General features: G+C 39.7%; 1 long non-coding RNA gene across 1 annotated transcript in view; it reads left to right on the forward strand.

The window, feature by feature from the left end:
- Positions 1-27,958, forward strand: part of LOC149126012 (uncharacterized) — a 496,014-nt gene that overhangs the window by 380,609 nt on the left and 87,447 nt on the right. Inside the window, exon 3 of the long non-coding RNA XR_016235192.1 lies at positions 2,370-2,477. This is a non-coding gene — a long non-coding RNA (uncharacterized LOC149126012). The remainder of the gene's footprint in view (positions 1-2,369; positions 2,478-27,958) is intronic.

Raw genomic sequence — 27,958 nt, forward strand, 5'->3', positions numbered from 1 at the left:
ACTGAGACTAGAACCCAGTGTGCCGGTGCCGCAGGCAGAGGATTAGCCTATTGAGCCGCAGCCCTGGCCTATTTTATTTATTTGAAAGACAGAGTTACAGAGAAAGGTAGAGACGGAGAGAAAGGTCTTCCATCGGCTGATTCACTCCCTAGATGGCTGCAATGGCCAGAGCTGTGCCGATCCGAAGCCAAGAGCTTCTTCCTGGTCTCCCACGTAGGTGCAGGGGTCCAAGGACTTGGGTCATCTTCTACTGCTTCTCCAGGTCATAGCAGAGAGCTGGATCAGAATAGGAGCAGTCGGGACTATGACCAGCACCCATATGGGATGCTGGCGCCTCAGGCCAGGGCTTTAACCTACTGTGCCACAGTGCTGGCCCCGCTTTCTTCCTTTCAAATACACATAGAAATCCCATGGGGTCCCAGCTGATTTCCTATATGGCAATCTCTGTGATTTCCTTTTCGTCTACCTTCCCTATTGTTGACTGAGTTCCAGCGATATTGGCTTCTTGGTGTTGTAGAAACAAACCAGTTCCATTCCTGTCTTAGGGCCTTTGCCTGTTTGAGTCCTGCTCACTGATACATCCTTGCAAGGAGTGTTCATTTGGGATTGACCCTCATGTTTCAGATTGCTCATTGTCATCTCCAGAGAACCTGTCCTGATCAGAATGTCACCTCATTATTATGTACCTTGATCCCACTTTCATTTATTTTCAGCATATGAAATTATTGGCTGATTGATTTGGATATTTTGACACCAGATCTAAGCTCCATAGGTGAAAAGCTTTCGTTTTGTTTACCAATTTGACCCTAAGACCTCAAGCTATATATGGCCTGGAGTAGTTATTTAGTAGTTCTTGAATAATGCATTTATTATAACTAAAATGATATCATCATTTGACAAATTAATATGTACATAATGGCATAAAATATTTTTCTTCCATTCATTGATTTTGAGAGCTAGGATAACTATCAGTAAGTGGTTCTCCTGTTAGTGGTAACTCATGGATTTGCGCATCTCATGTACATTGCTGCCCAGTCTTCAAGGCTACCTGATCATTTCTATCTACTGGCTGGAAAGAGAGCATGAAGGAGCTACTGTTTTCTTATGACCCAGTCTTGGAAGTGACACTCAACTTCTTATATTCTACTAGCTAGAGCTCAGGACACGTCTGACTGCTGGGGAAATTGGGAGCCATAGTCCCTTTCTGTGTAGCTGCTTCCGGTAACGATTCTACTCTGTCAAAAGAGAAGCAACACACAAGGTTTGGATAGTTACTTCTCTTGCAGTGAGTGATTAAGGACCCTGCGGTTATTTTCTGTTTTATAAAGGACACTCATGGTCTTTATTTGCAGGATTTGCTTCCTATACCTCATTATCATTTCACTTAATTATTTTAGAACACAATTTTCCTTTCAGGAATTACGTAATATCCACGATTATATTAATATGCTTTTGTCTTTTATAACTTATTATAGACACAATTAAAAACAAACTAATGGGTTTATGTGGTATTCTGAGAGGTTAAGTGACTGAAATTTGCTGACATGGATTCTTTGCCCAGCAATTCACTTAACTCTGCTCCTGTGGGAATTTATTTTGCCTTTCTCAGATTCTGGGGATACATTCCGTGGCTCGTTGCACCTGTCTTAACCTTCCAGGCCAGCAGCCTCGCATCTTTGGGTCTCTCTCTCTCTCTGCTCTCGAGAAAGCGCCTTCTCCTCTGTAGTCAAGTATCTCTCTGCCCCTCTTTCAGAAAGCCTCTTGTGTTTGCGTTGATGACCTGTTCAGATGAGGCAGGGCAGTCTCCTCATTTTAAGATCCGTAATGTATTCACATCTGCACTGTCTCCATGGCCACCTCAATTTTCAGTGTCAGGTTCCAGGCATTGGAGCTTGGATAACTTCGGGAGCTTTTTTACTTTGTCACTGTCCCTTTTCTCAGGCCCTTCTTCCATGAAGCAGTTTTCCTTAATTGCAAATTTTGATGAACTAATTAAATCTTTACTTCCTATAAAGAAGTAAATTTAATGGTCTATGCCTTATATAAATGAATAATATGAATAATTATCTTGAGTTATAATGATTTTTTAGACTTTTAGTTTCAAATAAGACGTAAGTTTAAATGCTGTCTCATCTACTTGTTTGCCATATAGTATTGGACAAATTGAATTGCTGGCCTAATCTGAGCTCATTTCTTATCTCTAAAGAGGTTTAAAGTACTTCACAGCATTATTGTAATACTTAACTGAGCCAATAATATATTCAAAAATGGTTTTAAAACATAATGTCTTATATAAACATGATCTTTATTATTTATTACAAAGTACAACTAAATAATTTTCCACTATATTCTGGCTTCTTTACATCTAGACCTTCTAAGGATGAAGATGATTCAGAGAAGAAATGTCCCTCAAAATTTGATGAGTCTGCAGTAGTCTGACTATACAGAGTGCATCTAAGGCCCTGCTGACAGCAAAGGTAATTTTGAGAGCATTCTTCTAGTTTGCTTTTCCCATTTACAACATTTGTTTGTCTTCAGAGGGCAGAGTTTTTGTTCTTGAAAACTGAACCTATTAAAAATATTTGAAATTGAGTGCAGCCTAGGTGGACCCAAAGGGCCTCATTGAATTTACTTTATAGCATAGGCCTCTAAAACATCAGTCGTATGGTCTCTTCTTTGACTAATATCTGCACCTCTGAGATGTTAGTCAGCAAATATGCCGCCACAGAACGTATTCCAATGCTGACACCAAAAAGAGAGCCGTGAGCACTGGTCCACAGTCCTGCTCACAGGGCTGTCTTACTGTGGGAATCATTGCGTTTGAGATGGCCTATTCATTACTGGAAAAATTACTGAAAGACATGTATGAAATATTTAATATCATTCACCTGTGGTAAATGTTATTGTGCTATTAATGGTATGTAGTGAACAGGAGTGAATCTAAAATCTTCCTTTGAGATCTGTTGTATGGACCTGCTCAGTTCATGACGAAGACAGAGGGAGAAGGGATTGGAAGGTATATTCCTTGTCTATATGCTGTTTAAACACTTGGCCTCTGTGGCAGTGGTCTCACTCCTCTAACTCTTCATAAGGCTTTTGTTAGCTTCTCCTCTCCTCCATCAGCCCAAGGATTCATTCTACTGCTTACCTCGGGACTCTGTCCAGTTGGATGCCATGTCTAAATTACCCTAAAAAATGAGAGCCGGGTTGCTGAGCAAATTATCTTGACCATCTTGATTTGTTTTTATTTTTCAGTAAACCAGGAGTTGGAAAAAAAAGAATATATTTGTCCAAAATAAGCATTGTTAGATTCTTTTTAAAGGGAAACATGCTTACACATGATAAATAGCTTGTGCAGTGTTATTGCTAACAGATTTCTGTACACTCTGATTCATATAGGTTTGTATTGACTGGAGTGGGGACCTAATCGTTGTTTGTAATGTTTGTTTGATGGAAAAATACCTTCGCAAGTGAGACACTTGTGATATATCTCTATATTGACTGTTTAGAAATTTGGGATGGTTTTTAACCTACTTAAACTTTGTGGACAAAATAGTTTTATCAGACTGCTGCAGCTAGTAGTAACCTGTGTTGCCATCTCCATGAATTTGGTTATATACAGACACTGACGAGCCAGATCACACCTCTCTCACTCTATAACAATCTTTTTCTCCTTTATTTTTCTGTGGCTATGGAGGGTAATGTCCAGGTGAGGCTTAATTACTTTCTTCTGGTATTTGGAAAAAGGGAAATATGTGTTCCAGAATTTAGTTTGAGTGCCTATTATCAGTTCTCAGACATCTGGAGGCAAGTCATGGAGCTAAAAATAAATTACTTATTTCATGTTGATGTCCTTATCGATATAGTCTCAGGATTTTAGTTGTTTGACCAGAGCCAGTGCTACTGTAGTTTTAGGAAATTGTCATGAAGTATATGACTATGTTCCTCTCAGGTCAGAGAACCTGAGTGCAGAAAACTGAAGCAGGGTGACACTGTTAGATGCCATAGAAGTAGCTCTGTCATTATAGAAAACACGTTCCTAGGATGCTGTTTTCTGGGGTTGACGTTTTTCATAAGGCTCTGGTGATAAATGGACTTTACCAGATGTTTATTTCACTAGAAATTTGTTACTAAAAGGTGGAAAAAGACAGGAGTTCTTTTTGTAAATCAGATTCTATATAAATGAAGTTAAGGAAGGTTTGCTAATTTTTCTGTTTACATCTTTCCAGAATGACAAATAGTTTTGAAGGGCAAATGATATTTAAAAATCTATTGAGCTAATCTTTTACATCTGAAGGAAAATTTGTCAATTTAACAAGAGATTCAAGACTGATCAGGATTTAGAATTAAATATATTCTTTGCTTTTATGGTATTCTTTGATTTGTTCTTTCTTGCTTACCATAACTAAAGTCCCTAGCCTACTCTTGACCTTCCCTGGTTATGTGGCCATGTAACTATATTTAAAATGGAGCTCAACCTATGGACTTGAGGCCATTCATTTTCAGTAGTTAATTTGGCGTTCATTCACAGATATAAATAGGCAAAAATGTTAGAGATTAGAAATGCTGTTTCCCAATCTGACCACCTATAGATTAGATATAAAATGTCCTACTAGAGTAATTCATCTAAAAAATTAGAATTAAAACAAAGTAAACTAGATACACTCAGTGTGTTATTTATGTTAAAGGAGAATGAAGTTAGAGATAGGTGTATTGACTAAAGTCCTAAGATGCCAAGATCTGATAATAAATTACATAGAGCCAACTTGAGGGTAAGAAGCATCAACTGGGAAGAAATATAGGGGGGAATGACAGAGGTGGGATTGCTGAAGGCATCAGATTAATAACAAGTATTGGGTTGTGTTTCCTCATTTGCACCAGTGTCTTGATAGGTACACATTTTGGGGTAAATGGAACAAGAATGGACCCAGGTAATAAGGGTGATATTAGTATGTGAGGAGACACAGTATTAAGCACTAGGGCCTGAAGATAGGTTATTGTTTTATTGTTTGTGTTATTTAATAAAAATATCCTTATTTTTAGAAAACTTAGAAAAAGATATTAAAAATAATCTAAAAATTATTTTTTCACTAGCCTGAGTTAGTTATTATTGATATTTTGACATATAACCTCGCAGAAATTTTATTATTTTCATATAATACATAAATGAACACTTTTGACAAAATTTAAAATATTCTGTTTATGAAATTTGTATCTCCTTCTCATGAACATTGAGCAAACAATTAAGTATTAATTAAAACAAACTTCTAATTACTAAAATATTCTAGCATATGGAAACATAGTTTAATGTAAAATACTTTATTTAATGTGTAATATTTTTAGTATCGTTTTCTTTTTTTTAAGATTTACTTATTTATTTTAAAGTCAGAATTACAGAGAGAGAGGGCTAGGCAGAGAGAGAGCTTCCATTCATGATTGTTCTCTCCCCAAATGGCTGCTGTGGCTAGAGCTGGACAGATCGAAGCTAGGAGCCTGCAACTCCGTCTTGGGTCTCCCATATGGTTGCACTTGGGTCATATTCCTTTGCTTTGCAGACACTTTAGCAGGGAGCTGGATCTGAAGCAGAGCAGCTGAGACTCAAGGTGGTTGTTTTATGAGAATCTTCTGTTACAGGTAGCAGCTTAACACTGCACCACAATTCTGGCCCCTTTATCATTTTCTAAAAGCAGAATTTTAAGTTCTTTGGTATAGATATATTAACATATTTTCTACCAGGAAGCTTGTTGCATTTTCTAATTCCACCATCAACTTTTTATGAAATATCTCATCTAGACAGTGTAATGTATTATTTCCTTTTATATACATCTGCAAATAAGGCCAAGAACTATTCCTCAGTTATCTCAGTTGATACTTAACTCCTTCACAGAAACCTTAATATCATGTGTTTCTGGTGTCTTTTTTCTTGTGGGGTTCAAAAAAGTACATTGGGATTTGGGTCTGATATGGTAAAGCTGATGAGTGAAAAGGCCAACCCGACTATAAAAGACTCCATCCTAAGCAGTCTGGTGAGAGTAACACCAGCATGCTGCTTTCAGGGGAAACAGACAGTAGAGTAGAAATTGTCGAAATAATTTTTGGAATGCAAACACTACACTGGAGTCTGTCTTTTTCAGTCTAGAATCTGATCACTTTGCTGTCTATAAGCATTACTGTCTTCCCAAAGACTTCAGACTCTTATCCATCCCTACTTTATCTTTAAAATTAGACTTTCAGAATTTTTCAAAAATGAATGTAGCTAAGTCTTTTTTTTTTTTTTTTTTTTTTTTGGACAGGCAGAGTGGACAGTGAGAGAGAGAGACAGAGAGAAAGGTCTTCCTTTGCCATTGGTTCACCCTCCAATGGCTGCTGCGGCCGGCGCACCGCACTGATCCGATGGCAGGAGCCAGGTGCTTCCTCCTGGTCTCCCATGGGGTGCAGGGCCCAAGCACTTGGGCCATCCTCCACTGCACTCCCTGGCCACAGCAGAGAGCTGGCCTGGAAGGGGGGCAACCGGGACAGAATCCGGTTCCCCAACCGGGACTAGAACCAGGTGTGCCGGTGCTGCAAGGCGGAGGATTAGCCTGGTGAGCCACGGCGCCGGCCTAGCTAAGTCTTAATAGCAGAGAATTATTTTGGAAATGGTCACCGATGTTTATAATTCTATATTTACAGTATAGTTTGTTCTGATTCGTAAATCTGTTCACCTTCCTTTGTGCTGTTATTCTTTTTTTCTAATTCCAAGTATACTCGTTTTCTGGATGCACAAGTACACTTCCTTTGGTCCTTATCTCAGGACAGAGTGTGAGTAAGTATAGCATGTTGCTTTGCCTCCTTAACATGGCACTGCACTGCTGTGCAGGTCCTTCAGTGACAGAATGAAGCTGTGTCCCCACAGCTACTGCTTGGACACAGTATGATGAGGAAAAGTGTTTTTTTTTTTTTTTCCCTGGAGAAGAGTAGAAATGGATTTAGAAGGAATTCTGCAGTAAGGAGACGTATTTAAATTGTACCCATTTTTATTAGTGAAAGGAATACTTTGGTAATATCCTTATATCTTTTTTAGTTATCCAGTTACTGATTACTTCTCAGTAAAATCAGTGGTCCTTTATTTTATTTGGTGAAAGGCATAGGGCAGACAACATAGATTATCACCAAAGGAAGTGGGAGGACATTAAATAAGGCTCTGTGTTTTGTTCTTATTTTTCTGTAATGAAAAATATGTCACACAGCAGAAAGAAAATGAAAGTAGATAATTTAAATTTCTTTCTATAGAACCTTATGTTACATCTATCAGAGGAATGACAATTTCATTATTTCTTGTAAAATAAAAATAATTATTGTTCAAAGTATGTACAGCACAATTTTGCAGCCCACTGGCTTTTGACTTTAGAAGTCCCGTCATTAGCACGCAAAAACAATTTGTTTGAATATGTACCTGTCACCAATCATGTGTGTTTTATAAACACAGTTGTTGAGCATTTTGTATACAAGTACACTGATTTCAAAACAAACAAAACAAAACAAAAAGAAAGCAAAAGAAAATGTTAAGTAGCCAGTATTTTTGAGTACCTTCTGTCTGCTGGAAACTGAAAAATGGCAGGCTGGACAACATCGGAGCACACAGATACAGATGTGAGGATTGCCTCATTTGTCACAGCCTAATCTCAGCGTGGAGAAACAGTATCTGTTTTGTAGACATCCATCAAAGAACTTTTCCCAACAGTGGAGCTAGTGTGTAATGACTGTAAGGCAAGTCCACTTGAAATTACTTGGAAGGATCTGTCTATTCTGCTTTGTTAATTATATTGAAAAATCACATATATATTGAAAAATACATAAATCGTATGCTTCTACATTAGTGAATTTTATAAAATGATCATAGCCATGTAAACACCAACACCAATATTAAGAAATAGAGCTTTACCAGGACTCCAGAAGTAACCTTTATCCCACATTCTAACACCACAGGGTCGTTTTCCATATTTTTGAAATTTATAGAGTGGAATCCTATAAAATGTGTTCTCCAGTAACTTTTTTTTACCTTAGTATTACATTTGTGAGATTTATCTTTATTGCATATTTCTTTTACAGACGAAAATGAAGATCACTTTGACAGAATCCATTTAGAATTAGAATGTCTGGATGACAGAGTGTGTATACCTTTGGTTTCAGTAGAGGTATTCAGGAAGCTTTCCAAATGATATCTACCACTTTACTATTCAGGTAGCAAATGGGAAAACTTTACTTCCCTAAATCTTTGCCAACACTTGGTGTTATTTAACCTAGTTTCAGATATCCTGGTGGGTGTGTAGGATCCCTCAATGTGATTTTAATTTACACTTCCTTATTACTTAGGTTGAATTGCCTTTCACACAAGGGTACTTCAGAATGTTGTGTGAAAATATGATCTTCCTACATTTACTTGTTGAATATTATGCTTAGTGGTGAATTAAGCCTCTGGTTATAGAGGGGATTGAAATTATGGCTTTGTAAAAATTAAAGAAAAAGTAAGAATTTCTATATAAACTGTTGCACAAACTTTTTTAACTTCATAAGTAAACACTTTAAGATTTGGTTGAGATTGCAACATAATAATAAATGATTTTGAGTGCTTTGAACCATGCATTTGGTCCATCTATCTGTTGTCTTGTATTTCTCTCAGAAATGTTTCTTGGTTCTAAGCAGCATTCTTGCTTTGTGTTGCTATAACAAAATATCAGATGCTGGATAGCTTATGAAGAAAAGAGGTTTATTCAGCTCATGATTCTTGTGGCTGGAAATTCCAAACAGCAAGGCACTGGTGGCTGACAGAATCCCCACTGGCTGCATCACAACACAGCGGAGAAGCAGAAAAAGGAGCTGGTATTGTACAGCGGGATATGTGTGTGAGAGAGGAGGCAGCAGACTGCAGAGGGACCAAGCTCACTCTTACATCACAACCTGCTTCTCCTGACCTTATCCCCATGACCTGATCATCTCTTTATTTTTTAAGATTATTTATTTATTTGACAGGTAGAGTTACAGACAGTGAGAGAGAGAGACAGAGACAAAGGTCTTCCTTGTTGGTTCACTCCCCAAATGACCACACGGTGGGAGCTGCCGGCGCTGTGCTGATCCGATGGCAGGAGCCAGGTGCTTCCTCCTGGTCTCCCATGCAGGTGCAGGGCCCAGGGACTTGGGCCATCCTCTACTGCACTCCCGGGCCACAGCAGAGAGCTGGACTGAAAGACGAGCAACCAGGACTAAAACCGGCACCCATATGGGATGCCAGCACCGCAGGTGGAGGATTAACCTAGTGCGCCACGGCACTGGCCCCTAATGTCTTTAATTTTTAATGATTTATTTATTTATTTATTTGACAGAGATAGAAAGAAGGAGATACAGAGAGACAGAGATCTTCCATGTACTGCTTCACTCCCTAAGTGGTCACAACAGCGAGAGCTGAGCCGTACCAAAGCCAGGAGATTCTTCCAGGTCTCCCTTGTGTGTGGCAGATACCCAAGGACTTGAGCCCTTCCACTGCTTACCCAGGCCATTAGCAAAATTCTTCTGATAGTAAAGGTCAAAGCTGGGAGCCAGGGACCCAGTCTGTGTCTATCATGTGGGTAGTAGGGACACAGGTACTTGAGCCGTTTCCCCTGCTTCCCAGGATGTACATGAACAGAGCTAGAATGGAGAGCAAGCCTGGGATGCAGACCTATAGGTCTGTGATGTCAGATGTGAGCAGAGCAGGCCTACACTATTTTAGTTTCTAGTGTTTTTTCTTTTTAAGTTTATAGTCTCTGGGAAACGTTTTATCTTTTAGTATGTTTTCTATTTTCCTTGATATTCCTGAGCATACAGATCATAGTAATTTTAAGGTACAGCTAATGCCAGTATCTTGATCATTTGAAGCACTTTTTCTATAGTCTTTTTTTTTGGTCTTAATTTCCAATCATGTGTTTGTGTTTCATGTCATTCTGGTAATCTGAGTAGAATGTCCAGAGAAACCTTTTACAGTTTCCTAATGATGATATCTCCTTGTACAGAAGGTTACTCCTACCCTATCAGTAAGATAGTGTGGCCGCTGTCGTTTTAGTCAAGGTTGAGACTTTGCCGAGGGCGCAGGCTTGTTGCAGCCTGAGAAGGCTCATTCACTTAAGATTCGTTCCTCCTTGGCTTGTGCAGCCATCCACGGGAGTTTAGCTCAAGAGACTGCGGAGAACTCATGCTTTGCTTCCCGAGGCTCACTGCTTGCATTTCTACCTTCCCACCTGTGAATCTTTGTCATCAGTATTTGGCTTGGTGTGAAGCTGGCCATGTCTTCCAAGTCTCTGTCAAAGGCTGCCAGTTTCTCCGTCTCTGAACCCTAATCTACTTTGGTTTGGTACTGGATTCTCAACCTCTTGCTTATGTTCAGAACTAGAAAATGTCCTCAGAGTGAAACTGCTATAAAACCCAGTTCGATGATTCAACATCTTTTCTATGTGGAGCATTAGCTTTGTGGTTTCTGTTGCCTCAGCAACAGTCTACAGGCTTCAAATACAAATTCTACTTTCCTTCTGGTTTCTCTCTGTGCTCTGTGTAAGGGGCACAGGACTGCCACCAGCTGTCACATCCAAGGTGGACCAAAAAAACTCCATCTTTACTACTTTTAAAATGTCTTCCTTATCATAATTAGGAACTTTTCCTGCATATTAGCCAGTCACTATACCCACTACATAGATTACTTCCAGTGACATTATTAAGGAACCTTTATTCTTATGAAAATATTTTCCAGTTATTTGCTAGGTTCCCTTCAAATTTTCTACTCCACTCATTATATTCTAAATTCAGGAAATAATAGGACTTCAGGGAGCATGCATAGATGGTTTTCATGTAAGTACTACATCTACCATGTACAATCCCATTTCAGCGATTAGAGAAGGGTATTGGTGTATGAGATCGAAGTTCAAGGAGTGAAAGTAGTTCCTACAGAAGATTTTATTCTGAAGCTGGTCTTTCCTCTTTCATCTTGCTTCCTCCTCTTTGATCTCAAATTTCGGCTAAAGGAATATTACAGGGGACACAGGAATAGCATAAGGATTGGAACATAGGAAACACAGTGAACAGGTAAATCTGGACTCAGATTGTGCTCCCATACCATCAGATGGATCTAAGACCTATATGTAAGAAACAAAGTAGGAATGTGATAGATTCATAACTTGGTGAAGAGCAAAGAATTTGAAAAATATTGTTCAGTATTGAAAATGAAAATGGAAAAGATGTAAGATTAGAATTTAAGACTTTCGGGCCAGCACCGTGGCTCACGAGGCTAATCCTCCGCCTTGCGGCGCCAGCACACCGGGTTCTAGTCCCGGTCGGGGCGCCGGATTCTGTCCCGGTTGCCTCTCTTCCAGGCCAGCTCTCTGCTGTGGCCAGGGAGTGCAGTGGAGGATGGCCCAAGTGCTTGGGCCTGCACCCTATTGGAGACCAGGAAAAGCACCTGGCTCCTGCCATCGGATCAGCGTGGTGCGCCAGCCCCAGCGCACTGGCCGTGATGGCCATTGGAGGGTGAACCAATGGCAAAGGAAGACCTTTCTCTCTGTCTCTCTCTCTCTCACTGTCCACTCTGCCTGTCAAAAAAAAAAAAAAAGAATTTAAGACTTTCATTTGGCATATGACATCATTAACCTAGATGAAAAGAAAATTATCAGAGAATTTAACCAAATTAGCAACATGTAACATTGTATAAAATGTGTTCCCAGCAAACACAAATTCAGTGAGAAAGTTAAACCAATAAGAAATTGAGCAAAGATTATAAGCAGTTTATTAGACGGAAACATAAACATAAATGGCAATGCAGTATAGAGGTAATCAGGTGGGATTAAGCATTAGGTAGCTGCTTGAGCTCTGTAGGGTGATCATACATCCCCATCTGTGTAGGGCAGTCTAGGTTTGCATCTGTTGCTCCAGTGAGTAGTGGATTGAAAGATAAGAAATGGCATCTCTCTAGGCATAGGCAACATATTCACATGCCCACAGATATCAGGAATAGGTGAAACAGGAGCAGCCACTGGTGCTTGTGGTAAATTGAAGACTATTATGGCTAGTCAGAACGATTGTACATTCTAATAAAATATATATCTGGGCTACTCCAAATTATGTGGAGCAGATTTAGATCTCCAGTTGCCAATTTCATACTTCTGGTGTTTTAAAATCAGTGTTCTTAAGAGCAGGCATTTGGCACAGAATCTAGGGTGCTGCTTGAGAGGACCTGGGATTAATTCTGACCCCCAGCACCTGACTCCAGCTCCAGAGTGCAAACCCTGAGAAGAAGGTGATGTAGAAGTAATTGAGTTCCCACTACCCACCTGGGAGACCTGGATTCCATTCTTGGCTGCTGGCTTTGGCCTTGCCCAGACCCAGCTGTTTCAGGCATTTGGATCAGAACTCCTGCCTCTCTCTGTCTCTTTCTCTCTCTCTCTCTCCCTCTCTTTTCCTTTCTCTTCCCTTTTCCTCTCCCTCTCTTCCCCCCACCTCTTCTTCTCAAGTAAATAATTTTTTAAAATCAATGCTCTCATACTATGATGGGAATGACGATGTATGCAGCCCCGGTGCATTCAAATTTGTTATCTACTGCTAAAATTTAAAAAAATTTCCACATAAATTAGCATCTGGAAATTTTATTCTGAAGCTTAGAATAAAATATTTGTATTTGTATATGTGCACAAAAATGTAAAGAATATTTACTAGTTCTCTTTAAAATAGCAGTAATTTGGAAAACTGCATAGATAATTATTAGAAATGGAATGACTAAATCCATGTTCTGTAAGAGTAAAATAGATGAAAAGATGAGATGGATCTGTTTGTGTTAGCATGTAGTTCCTAAGTGAAAAAAGCAACTTAAAAATCTAAAGTGTTTAGTAATGATTTAAAATATAATGCTGCATATTTTTAAAGGTATTTGGATGCATATATATATAATAATTAAAATAACCTTTAATTCTATAATTAAAACACAGTTATTCTTAAGTGTTGAAAATTAACTGAAATGTGATCCCTGTTAAACATAAGAGTGGGAATAACAGAGGGAAGAGATGTATAATTTGGGACATGCTCAAGCTGACTTGCCCCAAATGGTAGAGTTAGAAACATACCAGGGGATTCGAATTCAATCCCATCAAGGTGGCATGTACCAATGCCATCTCACTAGTCCAAGTGATCAATTTCAGTTCACAATTGATCATAATGAAAGGACTAAGAGTCAAAGGGAGCACATAAACAAGTCTAGTACCTGCTAATACTAACCGATAGAATAAATAAAGGGGAGAGTGATCCAACATGGGAAGTGAGATACTCAGCAGACTCATAGAATGGCAGATATCCTAAATAGCACTCTGGCCTCAGAATCAGCCCTAAAGGCATTCGGATCTGGCTGAAAAGCCCATGAGAGTATTTCAGGCATGGAAAGCCAAGACACTCTGGCAAAAGATCTCTGTGAGTGAGATCCCAGTGGAAAGAACAGGTCTTCAAAGAAGGAGGTACCTTTCTCTGAAGGGAGGAGAGAACCTCCACTTTGACTATGACCTTGTCTAAACAAGATAAGAATCGGAGAACTCAGAGGGCTTCCATAGCCTTGGAAACTCATGACTGGAGCATAGGGAGATTACTGATGCCATCGACAGGACTGTCAATTGGTAAAGTCAACAACAGGAGTCACTGTGCACTTACTCCTCATGTAGGATCTCTGTCCTTAATGTGCTGTGCATTGAGATTTAATGCTATAACGAGTACTCAAACAATATATTTCACTTTGTGTTTCTATGGGGCTGCAAACTGTTGAAATCTTTACTTAATGCATACTAAACTGATCCTCTGTAAAAAAAAAAAAAAAAAAAAAAAAAGAAATTATCAACTCCCAACTTGACTCTCACTGGGATTAAACATGACAATAGGTCTGATCTGATTTCATCATCATTTAAAAAAATCATCTATTATTTTTCACTTTATGTTTCTGTGTGGGAGCAAACTGTTGAAATCCTTACTTAATGTATACTAAGCTGATCTTCTGTATATTAAGAGAATCGAAAATGAATCTTGATGTGAATGGAAGGGGAGAGGGAGTGGGAAAGGGGAGGGTTGTGGGTGGGAGGGACGGTATGGGGGGGAAGCCATTGTAATCCATAAGTCGTACTTTGGAAATTTATATTCATTAAAGTTAAAAAAAAATAACCTTTAGAAAATAGAATTCTTCTTTATCTCTAGTCCAAAAACTAGCATTGCCTCCTGAGGCTGGCTTCACTTTCCCCAGTCTGTCTCCCGTGCAAAATGCTCACCCCAAGAATGCTGGAGAGGAGGGAAGAACAGAACTGGTCAGGAGCAAATGCTTTTAGATTTCCCTTCAGAAAAGCCTGGGGATGTGACCTGTTTGATCAGAGCAAACACCTCAGCTAAGCCAGCATCTTCTCCCGTCTGGAGTGCTGTGATTACACTCCTGTTACCTTGCTTCCATTTTGTCCCTCTACCATCTTTTTGTTGTCCTTTAGCCAGAATGCCCCCTTAAACAAAATCAGGTGCTTCTACTCTTGCCTTTTTTTTTAAGTTCTTAGATGATGTGACTCTCTGGTTATCTCTTATTTTCCTAACTTCTTACCAAACTTCCATTCAAGTTTCTTAAAATTCCATGAAGAATAAGAGTTAGAAAATGTGCAATATACTAGTATCTCTGTTTCCTTGCAGGTAGGAAACTTGAAGGCTATTAATAATGCTACTACTTTTAATATAAAATCTACATTGATAGATTACTTGTGCAATTAAAAATTTGAAAGGGAAGGCTGGCGCCGTGGCTCACTTGGTTAATCCTCCGCCTGCGGCACCAGCCTCCCATATGGGTGCCGGGTTCTTGTCCTGGTTGCTCCTCTTCCAGTCCAGCTCTCTGCTGTGACCTAGGAGGGTGGTAGAGGATGGCCCAAGTGCTTGGGCCCCTGCACCTGCATGGGAGACCAGGAAGAAACACCTGGCTCCTAGCTTCAGATTGGCACAGCACCGGCCATAGTGGCCATTTGGGGTGTGAACCAATGGAAGGAAGGCCTTTCTCTCTGTCTCTCTCTCACTGTCTATAACTCTACCTGTCAAATAATAAAAAATTAAAAAAAAATTTGAAAGGGAAAGAAAGCATTCTTTGAAATTGTATAGTCACTTCTAGCTATATACCCCAATTCTGCACAGTTTCAGTGATGTTTCCTTTACTTTTTTTTTTTTTTTTTTTGACAGGCAGTTAGTGAGAGAGAGAGACAGAGAGAAAGGTCTTCCTTTTTCCATTGGTTCACCCCCGAAGTGGCCGCTATGGCAGGTGTGTTGCGGCCGGCACACTGCACAGATCCAAAGCCAGGAGCCAGGTGCTTCCTCCAGGTCTCCCATGCGGGTGAAGGGCCCAAAGACCTGGGCCATCCTCCACTGAACTCCCAGGCCACAGCAGAAAGCTGGACTGGAAGAGGAGCAACCGGGACAGAACCGGCGCCCCAACCGGGACTAGAACCTGGGGTGCCGGCGCCACAGACGGAGGATTAGGCTAATGAGCTGGGGTGCCGGCCTTCTTTACTTTTCTTGACATAGTTAACATGATACGAATTTTCAGTTGACAAAATTGTAGTAATCCAAAGCATTTTTATCACTGCACACAGAGAGCTATGATAAAACAATGTGGGGAAGAGGAGGGTCTCAGTTCATATTCTGTGAGTGAGTGAGTGATTCGTGGTGCTCTGGGACAGAACATATTTCAAGAATGGGGAATATAAATAAGAAGGCATATGAGGAATCAGCAGTATAAAGTAAAATCTCAGCTCAAGGGGCCCACGTTGTGGTATAGTGGGTTGAGTTTCTGCCTGCGATGCCAGCATCCCATATGGTTACAGTTCTAGTCCTGGCTGCTCTACTTCCAATCCAGCTCCCTGCTAATGGCCTGGGTAAAGCAGCGAAAGATGGCCCAGATGTTTGAGACCCTACCACCCCTGTGGGAGACCCACATGAAGCTCCTGACTTTGACGTGGCCCAGCCCTGGCTGTTGTGGCCATCCAGTGGATGTAAGATACCTCTCTCTCTCTCTCTCTTTCTCTCTGTAACTTTGACTTTCAAATAAATAAAGAAATAAATCTTTAAAAAATACTTGGCTCAAAAGGAAACATGCACACAGAGAAATTGAGAACTCTCCCCAACCTAAACAATATGCCTAAATAGACAAAATTATGAAAAATTTAAATTACAGTTGCAATGCATAAATCATCTTTATAAACTGTGTGCATGGTTCAGTAAACAGTCCTAGAAAAAGCTAAATTTATCTTCTGGACTAAAAGCCCAGAGGCACAAGTGATGCAACAATGGTATTCTTTATGATGAAAAGAAAAATAGTTTTTGTTGTTGCTTACTATAGTTACTGCCATAATACAGCTCATATCATTTCTGCTAATATAGACAATTAAAAACACAATGCTTATATTTTAACTTAATAGTTAGTGTTATTATATGAAGTTGATTTTAAGCACTAATTTGTTTTCTTTAATTTTTTGACAGGCAAAGTGGACAGTGAGAGAGACAGAGAGAAAGGTCTTCCTTTTGCCGTTGGTTCACTCTCCAATGGCCGCCGCGGCCAGTGCACCGCGCTGATCCGATGGTGGGAGCCAGGTACTTCTCCTGGTTTCCCATGGGGTGCAGGGCCCAAGCACTTGGGCCATCCTCCACTGCACTCCCTGGCCACAGCAGAGAGCTGGCCTGGAAGAGGGGCAACCAGGACAGAATCCGGCGCCCCGACCGGGACTAGAACCCGGTGTGCTGGCGCCGCAAGGTGGAGGATTAGCCTAGTGAGCCGCGGCGCCGGCCTAGCACTAATTTAATATATCTGATACACTGTTAAAATGAAGTGTATTTTTAAACTGTAATATCAATGTCACTTTAGAAAATTATTTGAAATTCATACTATAATATTAATGAAATTTTGCTTTCCCAGGTGGGAGCGCTTGAAATAATAGTGATTTTTGCTTGGGAGTCAGTCAATGAAAACTTTTATAATTGCAGAGAAATATGTCATCAGTTTCCCTTTCCTTACAGAGATCCCCCCAGGCATTAAACTTGTTTGTAAAACCACTTTGAAACGGATTTTTTTTATGTGTGTGGTATTATGTCTTACTCTGACTCCGGGGTTATGTTGACAGGCCTGTTACATGTCATTCCTTTTCTTGCTGTGTGCCAGCTCATTCTTGCTATTTCTTTAAGCAGAACCTTCTGATGAGAAATTGTCATTTGATAGTTGTGTGTGGCAGTTCTCCATAGTGCACCATCACAAGCTGTCATTCTGTAAAAACTTCCTCTTCTCTATCACAAGCTTTTGGATCTTTGAGCTTTTTTTTTGCTCTGATGATTTTCTGATTTATGAGAGGCAGCACTGCACATCTTTTGTTAAGTATCACCTGACTTCATTCAGGAACAAACACTTCTTCGTGATGCTTAAAAATGTCATTTATGGGAACTGCGACTTGTTTTCCACCAGGAAAACTGAGTTTGAGGGATTTTCCCCTGGTATCCAAATCATAATTTTATGGTAGGCACCCATCTCCACATGGCAGAAATATCAGCGTTTTCAGGGCCACACTGATTGCTTCTACTACTCTTAAATTTCTGGAGGCGTAGATTGAAGCTTGTAATTTAGGTTGGTGGCACTCAACAGCGGGGAATCTTATTCTAGAGCACAGGTGATGTTTACATGTCTCCATAGCTAGCAAGCAATGGAAATATGCCAGGCATAGTCTCTTTAATTGACAGTGAATGTTTTTTACCTCTCCATTATAAAAAAAAAAAAGCTGTTAAAATTTGGGATGCTGCATAAGTTATAATCCTTATCAGAAAATCCTTTCTGAACGAGCAGAAGAGGCTCCCTGTTTTCACACTGTGTTATGTCTTCAATGTAGTGAACACTTGTCAGAGCTAATTTAAATCAAGATAGGAGCACAGAAGTATGAAACCATTCAATTCCTGAAAGATATTCAAGGTTAGTAAAAATAGTTATATAAGATACACATTTTTTGAGACTTTTTTCCGATGCAACTTATTTGATAACATTTGTAAAAGCTCATACTTCAAATTCTGTAGAAGTGAATTACAACTTCAAGTTACTTATGTTAAAGCAACATTATCAAATTAAGAGTCATATGTTTTCTATTAATGGTATTTTTAATAGATTTCAATGAGTAGGTCTTTGCACTACCAAAATTAATCTCAGAGTAATACAAGAACAAAGGAAATGTTCTTATAGCAGGCCCAAGAGCAGTAGTAAAAATATTTTGAGCCACCCAGAAGGTCATTTGGGACAATGAAATATGAGCTTCTGTTCCTAGCATGTAGTCAAAGGAGTTGCCCTGAATATGGCAATAAGCATATCTTTACTGTTATCCTTACTTTAAAATGATGCAAAATAACCTGTTGGTGAAGGAGAATGAAAAGGTAGTTTTTAGTTGTGTTTCCCAATTTGCTTTAGCTGCTCAAAATTAATAGTCAAGTAAATTTGGTTTACATTCTTATGGGCAATCGATCAACCATATATTGAAAAGCAAAGTTGAAAGAATTTACAAAATGTACACTGTGTGCTCGTCCTGAGAGGCCCACACTGTCACGACGGTAGGGTGACTGTGTTCTTCGACAAGAAGTACCTGAGACAGTTTGGGCGAACATGTCCCTTTATTAACAGTGGGGCACAAGCTTTTATAGGACTGGTGAAGGGGTGTGGCTAGCTCAGGGTGGCAACACTAATTATATAGGATCAAGCAGATACTGGCACCTCTGTGCTTTTCCACTCAGCTTGAAGGTCACGTAGCCTAATAGCCTTCCAGGTGGTCTTATGGGTCTGGGCCATATTGGGAGTTGTTTACCTAGTTGACAATTACAAAGCCCCTCAACAGGAAGTGGGGTGAGGTCAATGTTCCTGGGTCCCCTGCCACCTGCCAGCAGTCAGGCTGTATGTGGAGGTCTCAGTGTGCTGAGCCCTGGACCAGGGTTTTCCCCAGGGGGCACGGTGTGCCATGCGCTCTTAACTTCCTGCATGGGCTAGGCAGGCAGGCTCCCAGCCAGGCACAGAATCACCCACAGTACACCAAGATTAAAGTCAGTGATTAAATACACATTTAGAGGTATTAGAATGCATTTAAAGACTTGTCATTGATTTGATGTATAGTTGAGTATATTCCAGAAATATGTGTGACTGCTGTTGTTGAAAATTTGTCAATTCTGGACTCAACCACAAAGTGTTAACAGTTCTCATTTTAGCAGTTCCACTGTTAACTGTAGTTTTATGAAAACCACAGTGGCATCTATAACTCTTTTATTCACCCTTGCACTTAAAGTAAACTTCCTCAGGTCTAGTTATTTAGAGGAGGTTTTAAATATATTAACCCCAAGCTGCATTCCAGACCAATAAAATCAGAATTTGATGAGTAGTACTCACACAATAGGATAATGCCTTTTATCAACTTAATCTAAATTTCAGAATTGTTGAATTGAATCTTATTGTAGTGACTAGAAAATTTTGATTAAGGTACCCCGATACTTATCTGCATAAATATTTGTTATCACTCCTTCTTCTACTTATATTGGCTTATTGTCTAAAAAATTAGTAAAATATATCTTGCTGTAAACTGCTGTGTGTTAGTTGTAGTTAAATCTGTGATACTATTGTGATACTATTTTAAATCTGTTTTGGCCTCGTATTTCATCTATGAATTTTATAATATTCGTAAGGAGTTTCTGAGCCCAATGTTCCTAATAAGGATAATTTTTTTCAATAAGCAAAAAGGTTTGAAACAAGAAAGCTCTGTTAAATATCAAGTTTTTAATTGCCGTGTAAATCTGTAAAGTCTTTCATATGTAGTGAACCTAATATTCTATAAAATTGCATGGATATTTACTATGGTATATTGAAAAATCATACTGATCATATTGCCTTAAGTTGTATTACATTCTGTTAACAGATCAATACATATTTTGGTACAAGAATAATGTGACCATTTTTAGGAAGGAAGATAATAGTCTCATTTCTATATATATATATATATATATATATATATATATATATATATGCAGTTTCCCAGCCAGGCACGGGATCACCCACAGTACACAAAGATTAAAGTCAGTGATTAAATATACATGTAGAGTGATTAAACATACATTTGCATACATATATATGTATATAAAGCATCATTCATGGGTCATACAAAACTATCAACTTAGAAATTATCCTCCCATAGGTTTATTGGATTTTGAGCACCACCTGAAGTTGCCTTGGCACGGCCAGACTCAGTCATTTTTGTGCTTTATACAACCTGCAGGCTAGATGTTCCCCATCCCTGGTACAAGTACAAATGTTTACACACAAATATTGTCATTGTGCCCAGGACTGGCTCCATATTTTGTGGGGCCAGTGAAAAATGAAAATGTAGGTTATTTAGTTTAAGCATTTCATGTTGGCATAAGCAGAGCATTAAAGCAAGCACAGGGCCTGTCTGCACAGGTCACAAGTCCATGAATGGGCCTGGGTTCTGCCTCTTAACTATAGAAGATCTGGGACGGTGAAGAGAAAATAGAAGAGTTTGTTTTCCAGGGCTTACATACTGATAAAGCTAACATGCCATAAATACAGCAGAATGCTTGGTAACACATACCTTCGTAAGAATATCTATTGTACTGTCTCAAAAACAGTAGCACTTTGGAGACCAGGGCAATGAGTGTGAATAATGTTATATAGCCTGGGAAATATCATTAGTCTTTTGCAGGATGGTGATCTGTGCAGATTGTCACTGACTCTCCTCATTTATAAAGTAGGAAAAATGACATAGTTAAAAATGTCATGAGAGCTACATAGGAAAAGTTATGTAAGAGTAATTTATAGGGCCGGCGCCGCGGCTCACTAGGCTAATCCTCCGCCTTGCGGCGCCGGCACAGCAGGTTCTAGTCCCGGTTGGGGCACCGGATTCTGTCCCGGTTGCCCCTCTTCCAGGCCAGCTCTCTGCTGTGGCCAGGGAGTGCAGTGGAGGATGGCCCAGGTGCTTGGGCCCTGCACCCTATTGGAGACCAGGAGAAGCACCTGGCTCCTGCCATCACATCAGCGCGGTGCGCCGGCCGCAGCACGCTGGCCGCGGCAGCCATTGGAGGGTGAACCAACGGCAAAGGAAGACCTTTCTCTCTGTCTCTCTCTCACTGTCCACTCTGCCTGTCAAAAAAAAATTTAAAAAAATAATTTATAAAGGATAAAACTGACCTTTTTTCTTAATAAATACAAAAACATTTTAATCAGAATAATTTGTAAAATGCTCACCCCATACTTTCATTTACGCTTATTAACTTTTTCTCATTTATTTTCTCTTTAAAGACAAATACAATTCTTTCAACAAATGACAGATTTGAAATAAATTCTTTTAGAATTAAGGTGGTTTATTATCATTTGTTGCATTTTACATGTAGTAATTTGAAGCCTCTCACTACACCAAACCAATTTGCATAATATTTTGAATGGTTCATTGACCTTCTCTAAGACTCATTACCCATGAACATTGTTACCTTAGCTCAAGCTGCAGCAATGATGTACCATAGACTGGGTGGCTTATAAAACAACAGAAATCTACTTTTGATGGTTCTGAAGACTGGAAGTCTGAGACTAGGACGCTGATACAACAGATCCATTCAGGTTCTGCTGAGACCCCTTTCCAAGTTGCAGGTGACCACCTTCTTACTGGTCCCTCTGGTGGATGAAAGAAAGCAAAGGAGTTTTCTGGGGTTCCTGGTTATAAACCTAATTCTGTTCTTGAGTGCTACATTCTCAAGACTTAGTTACCTTCCATAGACAGCTGCCTTCATAGTACCATCTCATTTGGGATTAGGAATTCAACATATGAATTTCAAGGAACACATACTTTCAGTCCATAGCATTTATCTAAATTATTGACATATTACTTAAATATAGTAATTTAAATTTCAGCACCAAGACAGCAGAAATGTGCTTCATCCAGAAGAAATGTGCTTCATACAGTTTTTGTGCAAGTCACATGAACTAACTACCTACCTCATGGTTTGTTGGCCACTGGGTCAGCTTGGTACACTTTCTTAAGGAAAAAAAAGAAGAAAAAGTACTATAAAATGTACTTAGAAAAAAATACCATTATAATTTTTAAACTAGGTGCAAATCAATTATTACAATTGAACAAGTGTACAAAAATTTATGAAAGGTAGGAGTTCTAGATTTTCAAGGACCAGAACTTTTTTGGAGTAAATGCATATCTAAATTATTTCCTAATCAACACTATCAAAAGTATAAATACATTTTGGATTTTGCTAGTTCTCATAATAAAAATTATCACTAGCTTACTTAAACATTTTATTTAGTGTTTACCTGATGGAATTTAATTTTCTCCTTGTTGTCCTATTTTGTTTTTCGTGTAAGATTTTTATTAAATGTAACTTTTAGCATATATTGTTCTCTGCATCTTTTACGGACTGTTTACCTTCATGATGACCTAATATTTCTCCCTGATCCCTGATTGTCTGCTCCTCTTATTACCCAGTGAGGAAGAAGGCCCAGGAGCTGAGGGCAGTGAGCTGAGTTGTGTTTTCTAACTAATTCTGTTGGAGTATGGCACAATTACTAAATATTAGTAACACAAAATGTAGCTTATACCCCATGACTGCATTATTACTCTGGATTTCATTCTTCTCATCTTCCCTTCTTTCATTTCTCTTCTTTAATTCTCTCATTTCTTCTTTTCCACAGTAATTAACATCTCATAGCCACAGCACAGAATGAAAGTGGAAAACTAAAATCCAGTGAAAGTAGAAGTAATGAGCATGGGTTACTCTAAAGTAGCCAGAAGACAATACATGTTGTAAATTAAAGCCTAAAGCTTCTGATGGAAGAGGATACACTTGTATCCAAGATACTCGGGCAGCCCAGTACACTGGTGATGTTATTTGCCCTCACGGCTGCGTGGCTGTCTGGGAGTTGCGGCTCACTGCTGCTGCTCAGTATCATGAGGTGATAGTCCCACATGCTGCTCACCTGGGAAAGGGTCAGAACTCAGAATGTGAGCTGTGGCTTCTGGTGGATGCTTTTCCTATTGCTGTGAAGTTGCAAAACTTTAAGTCAGACTTGTTATTTTGGGGACTACTCATATTTCCCAATATTAGGAAGTGAAAGTTCTACCACAGAGCTCAATTGCTATGATAGATGTGTGTATTTATTCATTACTATATGTATAGCTCCATATTCTTATCCAATATTATGGTTTAATATTAGATACTAACTAGTAAGTATTAACATATTATGTAATAATTTGTAAAACGGTATGGTTTAGATTGATAATAATTTGGTTTAGGTTAGAGTATAATAGTGTAGCATTATAAGAGAGCAGGAAATATTTGATTGTCTTCATAGAGTTGATGAAAAAATCTTATTCTGTAATGAAAACTAATATGTTCCAAATTCCAGAGTAAATGATAGGATAATGTCAAGCTGGGGAAGTTAAGCAAATGGATGGCTCAAAGTTGTTGACAGCTTACAGTGCAGCCTCAGCTCTCTCCGGTCAGGACCAGATAAAGAACTGCAGGGAGTTTCCTGAGCCTTGTTAGCACCACTTCCTCGGCGGTTGTTCCGCCTGCACCCACTGCTAGAGGGCGTGGCAGTGCCAGTGTCTTCAGAAACTGTGCTGCTGTGGTGAGGGAGGAGAATGCACTCAGCAGGTTCTGGAGGACACAGTCCCCGGGACTTCTCTTGTTTTCCACAGTTTTATAAGATAGGTCTGGAATTCTGCAGAGACCACCACAGTTTCAGACTCAGCTAAGGTGAAAAATTTGTCATTAAGTAAATCCTTGGAGGCAGCAGTGGTTTTTAAATGCTTAACTTTGGATATAAACAGCCAAGAATATTCCTCACAACACAGTGGAAAGTAGTTCCAGTGAAATTCTAGTTCCTTTTATTTTCTTCATTAAAAAAAACCCCTGGGTTTTTAAATTAAGAAATTAATACCTACATTTCATTACAGAACAGAACAGGATAAAAGTACTTACAATGAAAAATATTCTGATTCATCTTCACCCTAGACTCATGTTCCTCTCTCCAAAATATTTTATTTTTGCCTTTACACACATACATAAATGCACAAAAGAAAGTCTTCAGGACAGCCAGCTGAGAGAGCTGGGTCTAGTGAGAGTGACATGTCTCTGCTGTGTCCCCTTTTTGGAGTAGGGAAGGACACCACTCTGCTCAGGTTAAGCCTTGTGTTTGCTGTTGGGCAGGATCTGTAAGAGGGCAAATTATCATTTGATTCCTTTGCTGGGTGTTTGCTGGGTAGACCTGGTTCTACAGTTAGGCTGAAATTAAGTTTGGTGAGAAAGTTCAGGAAACCAGTCTCCATGTGTCGCTGAAGGATGCGGAACATGCACAGACACAAAAGACTGCTTCTTGTCTGGAGCGTCCTGAAAGCACAGGGCAGAGAGGGTGGTAGTAGAACAGCCCTAGCCGCCCAGGCTACCACTCAGTGTGGGAAGATGTGAGTTTCCTACAAGCAGAAGAAAATGCTAGAAGCTAACTTGCTTCAAGTGTCTCAACATATATCTCCCCAAAAATGCTTGAGGTGGTAATGAGAGAATCCCAGAAATGGGAGACATTGGGGCTATACAAGTAGGAGCAGCAAATGGAAGAGTTTTTTGAGAGTCAGCTGGAGGGATGAAGGCTCACATCAGGGACTATACTTGAACAGCATTCGTGATTGTAATCTCTGTTCCTGGCTCTCTCTTTCCCTTTTCCATCCACCGTTGAGGTTTGAAATAGCTCCAAGTCTTATGACATAGAGAGCAGTAATGTCAACATAAGGCAGACATTCTAATTCCAAATACAAACCTCTTTTGGCAATATATTCTAATTAGAGTAGGGTCTTTATCTTATTAATGCAGTTAAAATACTAAAAGTCCACGTGAAATTTAAATGTAAGTATTGAGCCTTAAATAGTCTTGAAATTACTTTGAATAAATATCACATCTAAACACAATCAAAATAAAGAATAATGCTTCATGACACAAAGGATTTAGTTATCAAAACTTTTTGCACAGTTGCAATTATGTGTGTTTAAGCGCTTCCTTGTGAAACATGCTAAAAGCTAATGAATTCAGTGACCATTTTGAATGTCTGACAACAGCCTTCTGTTCAGTGTCACTTATGCCATAGGTGGCCATTCTGAGCACTGGGGAGGCCAACATGCCGAATTCTTCCAGCCACAAGACAGACATGAGCAGTGTGTCCAAAGAAGCAACATATTTTCTGTAAAAGAGACCAATTATGTAACAACATTCTTATCTCAGGAGAACCACATTCCCAGATAGTTTTTCAATGGTTAGAACTTGGTTGCTTGTTAAATGAACCAAAACTGTCACCTTGTCACTGAAAAACAAATTACCAATGACGTATATGGGCAAGGCTTCATTAATTAACTCATAGAAGAGATGGAGGTGACAACACATATTAGCTGTTTACTTAGTCAAGGTAGGGAAAGAGTCAGGAAGGTTTGAAAAGAGGGACCTTAAATCATGTTAGTTCTAGTTCTCATTATCTCTAGTTTAGAAAGCAGCAGTGCCCCGTGAGGCTGGCGTCGCTGTCCCCAGTCTCTCTCCTTTGCATTATGCCCTCAACGAGAATGCTGGAGAGGAAGAAAGAATAGAACTGATGATGACAAAACACTTTTAGATTTCCTTTCAGGACGGATAATGGATTTGACCTCTTTGACCACAGCAAACCCCTAGGCTAAGCTGGCATCCTCTTCCATCTGGACTGCTGTGATTGCACTCCTGTTTATCTAGCTTCCATTCTTGTCCCTCAACCATCTTTTTTTGTTGTACTTTAGCCCGGAATGTCACCTTTAAACAAAATCAGGTGCTTCTACTCTGCTTACTTTTTAGGTCCTATGTGATGTGATTCTCTGGCTATTTCTCTGACCAAACTTCCATTCCAGTCTCTTATAATTCAATGAAGAATATGGTTCTTTAGTCATCCCCATGCTTTGCTTATTTTGTCTTTACTTGAAATCCTCTTCCTTCTTCCAAGGATGAATCTGGACACAATTTACCCCATGTTGAAATTTTGGATTCTTTTCCTTCATGCCAAGTCATTGTGGCCTCATGGTTTCTACAGGAAGAAAACATTGCCACACACACTGCTACCATTATTTTCAATCTACTTTAACCTCCTGTTTTCAAGGCAGCAAGTGGTGATAACACCAGATATTCTGGTGATGTTGGACTCTAAATCTTGGGCTTTTGGCTTGGAAGAGTACAGGCGCCACTGGCTGAACTTGAGAGACTCAAGATTAAAGTCCAGATTTGCATCAAAGACTTGCCTTGGCTCAGCACAGTGACTTCTATGGGGTGTGTATAGACCCTTCCTGATTGTCAGGTACACATTGTGAACCCTTGCCTGACCACTTCCCATCTATTTATTTTCCCACTTTCTGATTTTTTTAAATCTATCACTCAAAACACTTGAAATGTTAAATCCTTCCTTTCCATAGGGTTTTGGAAATGTTAAGTATATCCAGTTTTCCTTCTTTCCTTCCTTCCTTCCTTCCTTCCTTCCTTCCTTCCTTCCTTCCTTCCTTCCTTCCTTCCTTCCTTCCTTTTTCTGTGTATAAAGTTATCACAGACTTGATGATTTAGAACAACAGCCATTATTATCTCACAGTTGGGCATTTGAATAGGACTGGCTGGATTCTCTGCTCAGAGTCTCATGAGACTAAAATCAAGGTGTTAGTTGGCTCTGCTTTTCTCTCCAGGCCTAGGTACAGAGCCTGACTCCAAGATCATACAAGATGTTGGTAGGTGGGCCTGTGCTGTGGCATAGCAGATTAAGCTACCACCTCCAATGCCAGCAACCCATATGGGTGCTGGTTTGAGTCCTAGTGGTTCCACTTTTGATCCAGCTCCCTGCTGATGGCCTGAGAAATAAACAGAAGGTAGCCTAAGTACTTGGGCCCCAGCATCCACCTGGGAGACCCAGAATAAGCTCCTGGCTCCTGACTTCTGACCAGCCCAGCTCACTCCATTAGGGGAGTGAACTGGCAGGTGGAACATTTTTCTCTTTCTCTGTCTAGATATAATAACTTATGTCTTTCAAATAAATAAATAAATCTCTAAAAAATATATTGGGAGAATCTGGGTCCTTGAGTGTGCCTAGAGTCTGGGTGCTTGCTGGTGGGTGTTTTCTGCTCTTAGAAGCCATGCATCGTCTCCCGCACCTGCCATCTTTCAGTTAGCAGCACCAGGACACCATGTCCTGCCTATGAAATGAACCCCCAGATTTTCTCTGCCACCCACCAAGGATCCCATGAGCTTCAAGGCTTCTGTGATATACATTGAACCCACACAGAAAACCCCTGTCTTAAAGTCCACTTTTGCCCGGATTCAAGGGTTAAGGTGGGACATTTTTGTGGGATCTCTTCAGAAATTCTGCCTCTGCCAAGAAGCCAACTCAGGCTTCACTAACACATCTCAAAGATACCTCTCTTAGTCCACTCTTTACACTCAAATATATAGCTTCTGGTGATACACACCTAAAACCACTCATTTAGAATCCACGTACTTAAATTCCAGTTTTTAGGCCTTTATAAAATTAATCATTTTCTCCTACTAATTGTGATATGTGCCACAGAGTTCCTTGCCAGGGCAAGGAGGGATTTTTCAGCTTTAACTCAGAAATATCCATTTCTTGTTCATGTTGCAGATATTTACAGGTTCCCTCATGGCAGTTTCCATGTCTCTGCTCCGTGGAGCTCCTCCATTTTCCTCATTGTATCTCTGTTGTTTCCCACATAGCCTGACTCTGGCCTCTTCACATCTCTTGATATTTTAAGCTGTAGTTCTTAATTCTGTCTTTCTATTCATGCGTTTGAATTCCTGAAGATCAATCTTTGGCATTGAAAGG

Source organism: Oryctolagus cuniculus, chromosome 6 (genome assembly GCF_051225735.1).
Source record: "Oryctolagus cuniculus isolate XC-2025 breed Fujian yellow rabbit chromosome 6, ASM5122573v1, whole genome shotgun sequence".
Taxonomy (NCBI): Eukaryota; Metazoa; Chordata; class Mammalia; order Lagomorpha; family Leporidae; genus Oryctolagus; species Oryctolagus cuniculus.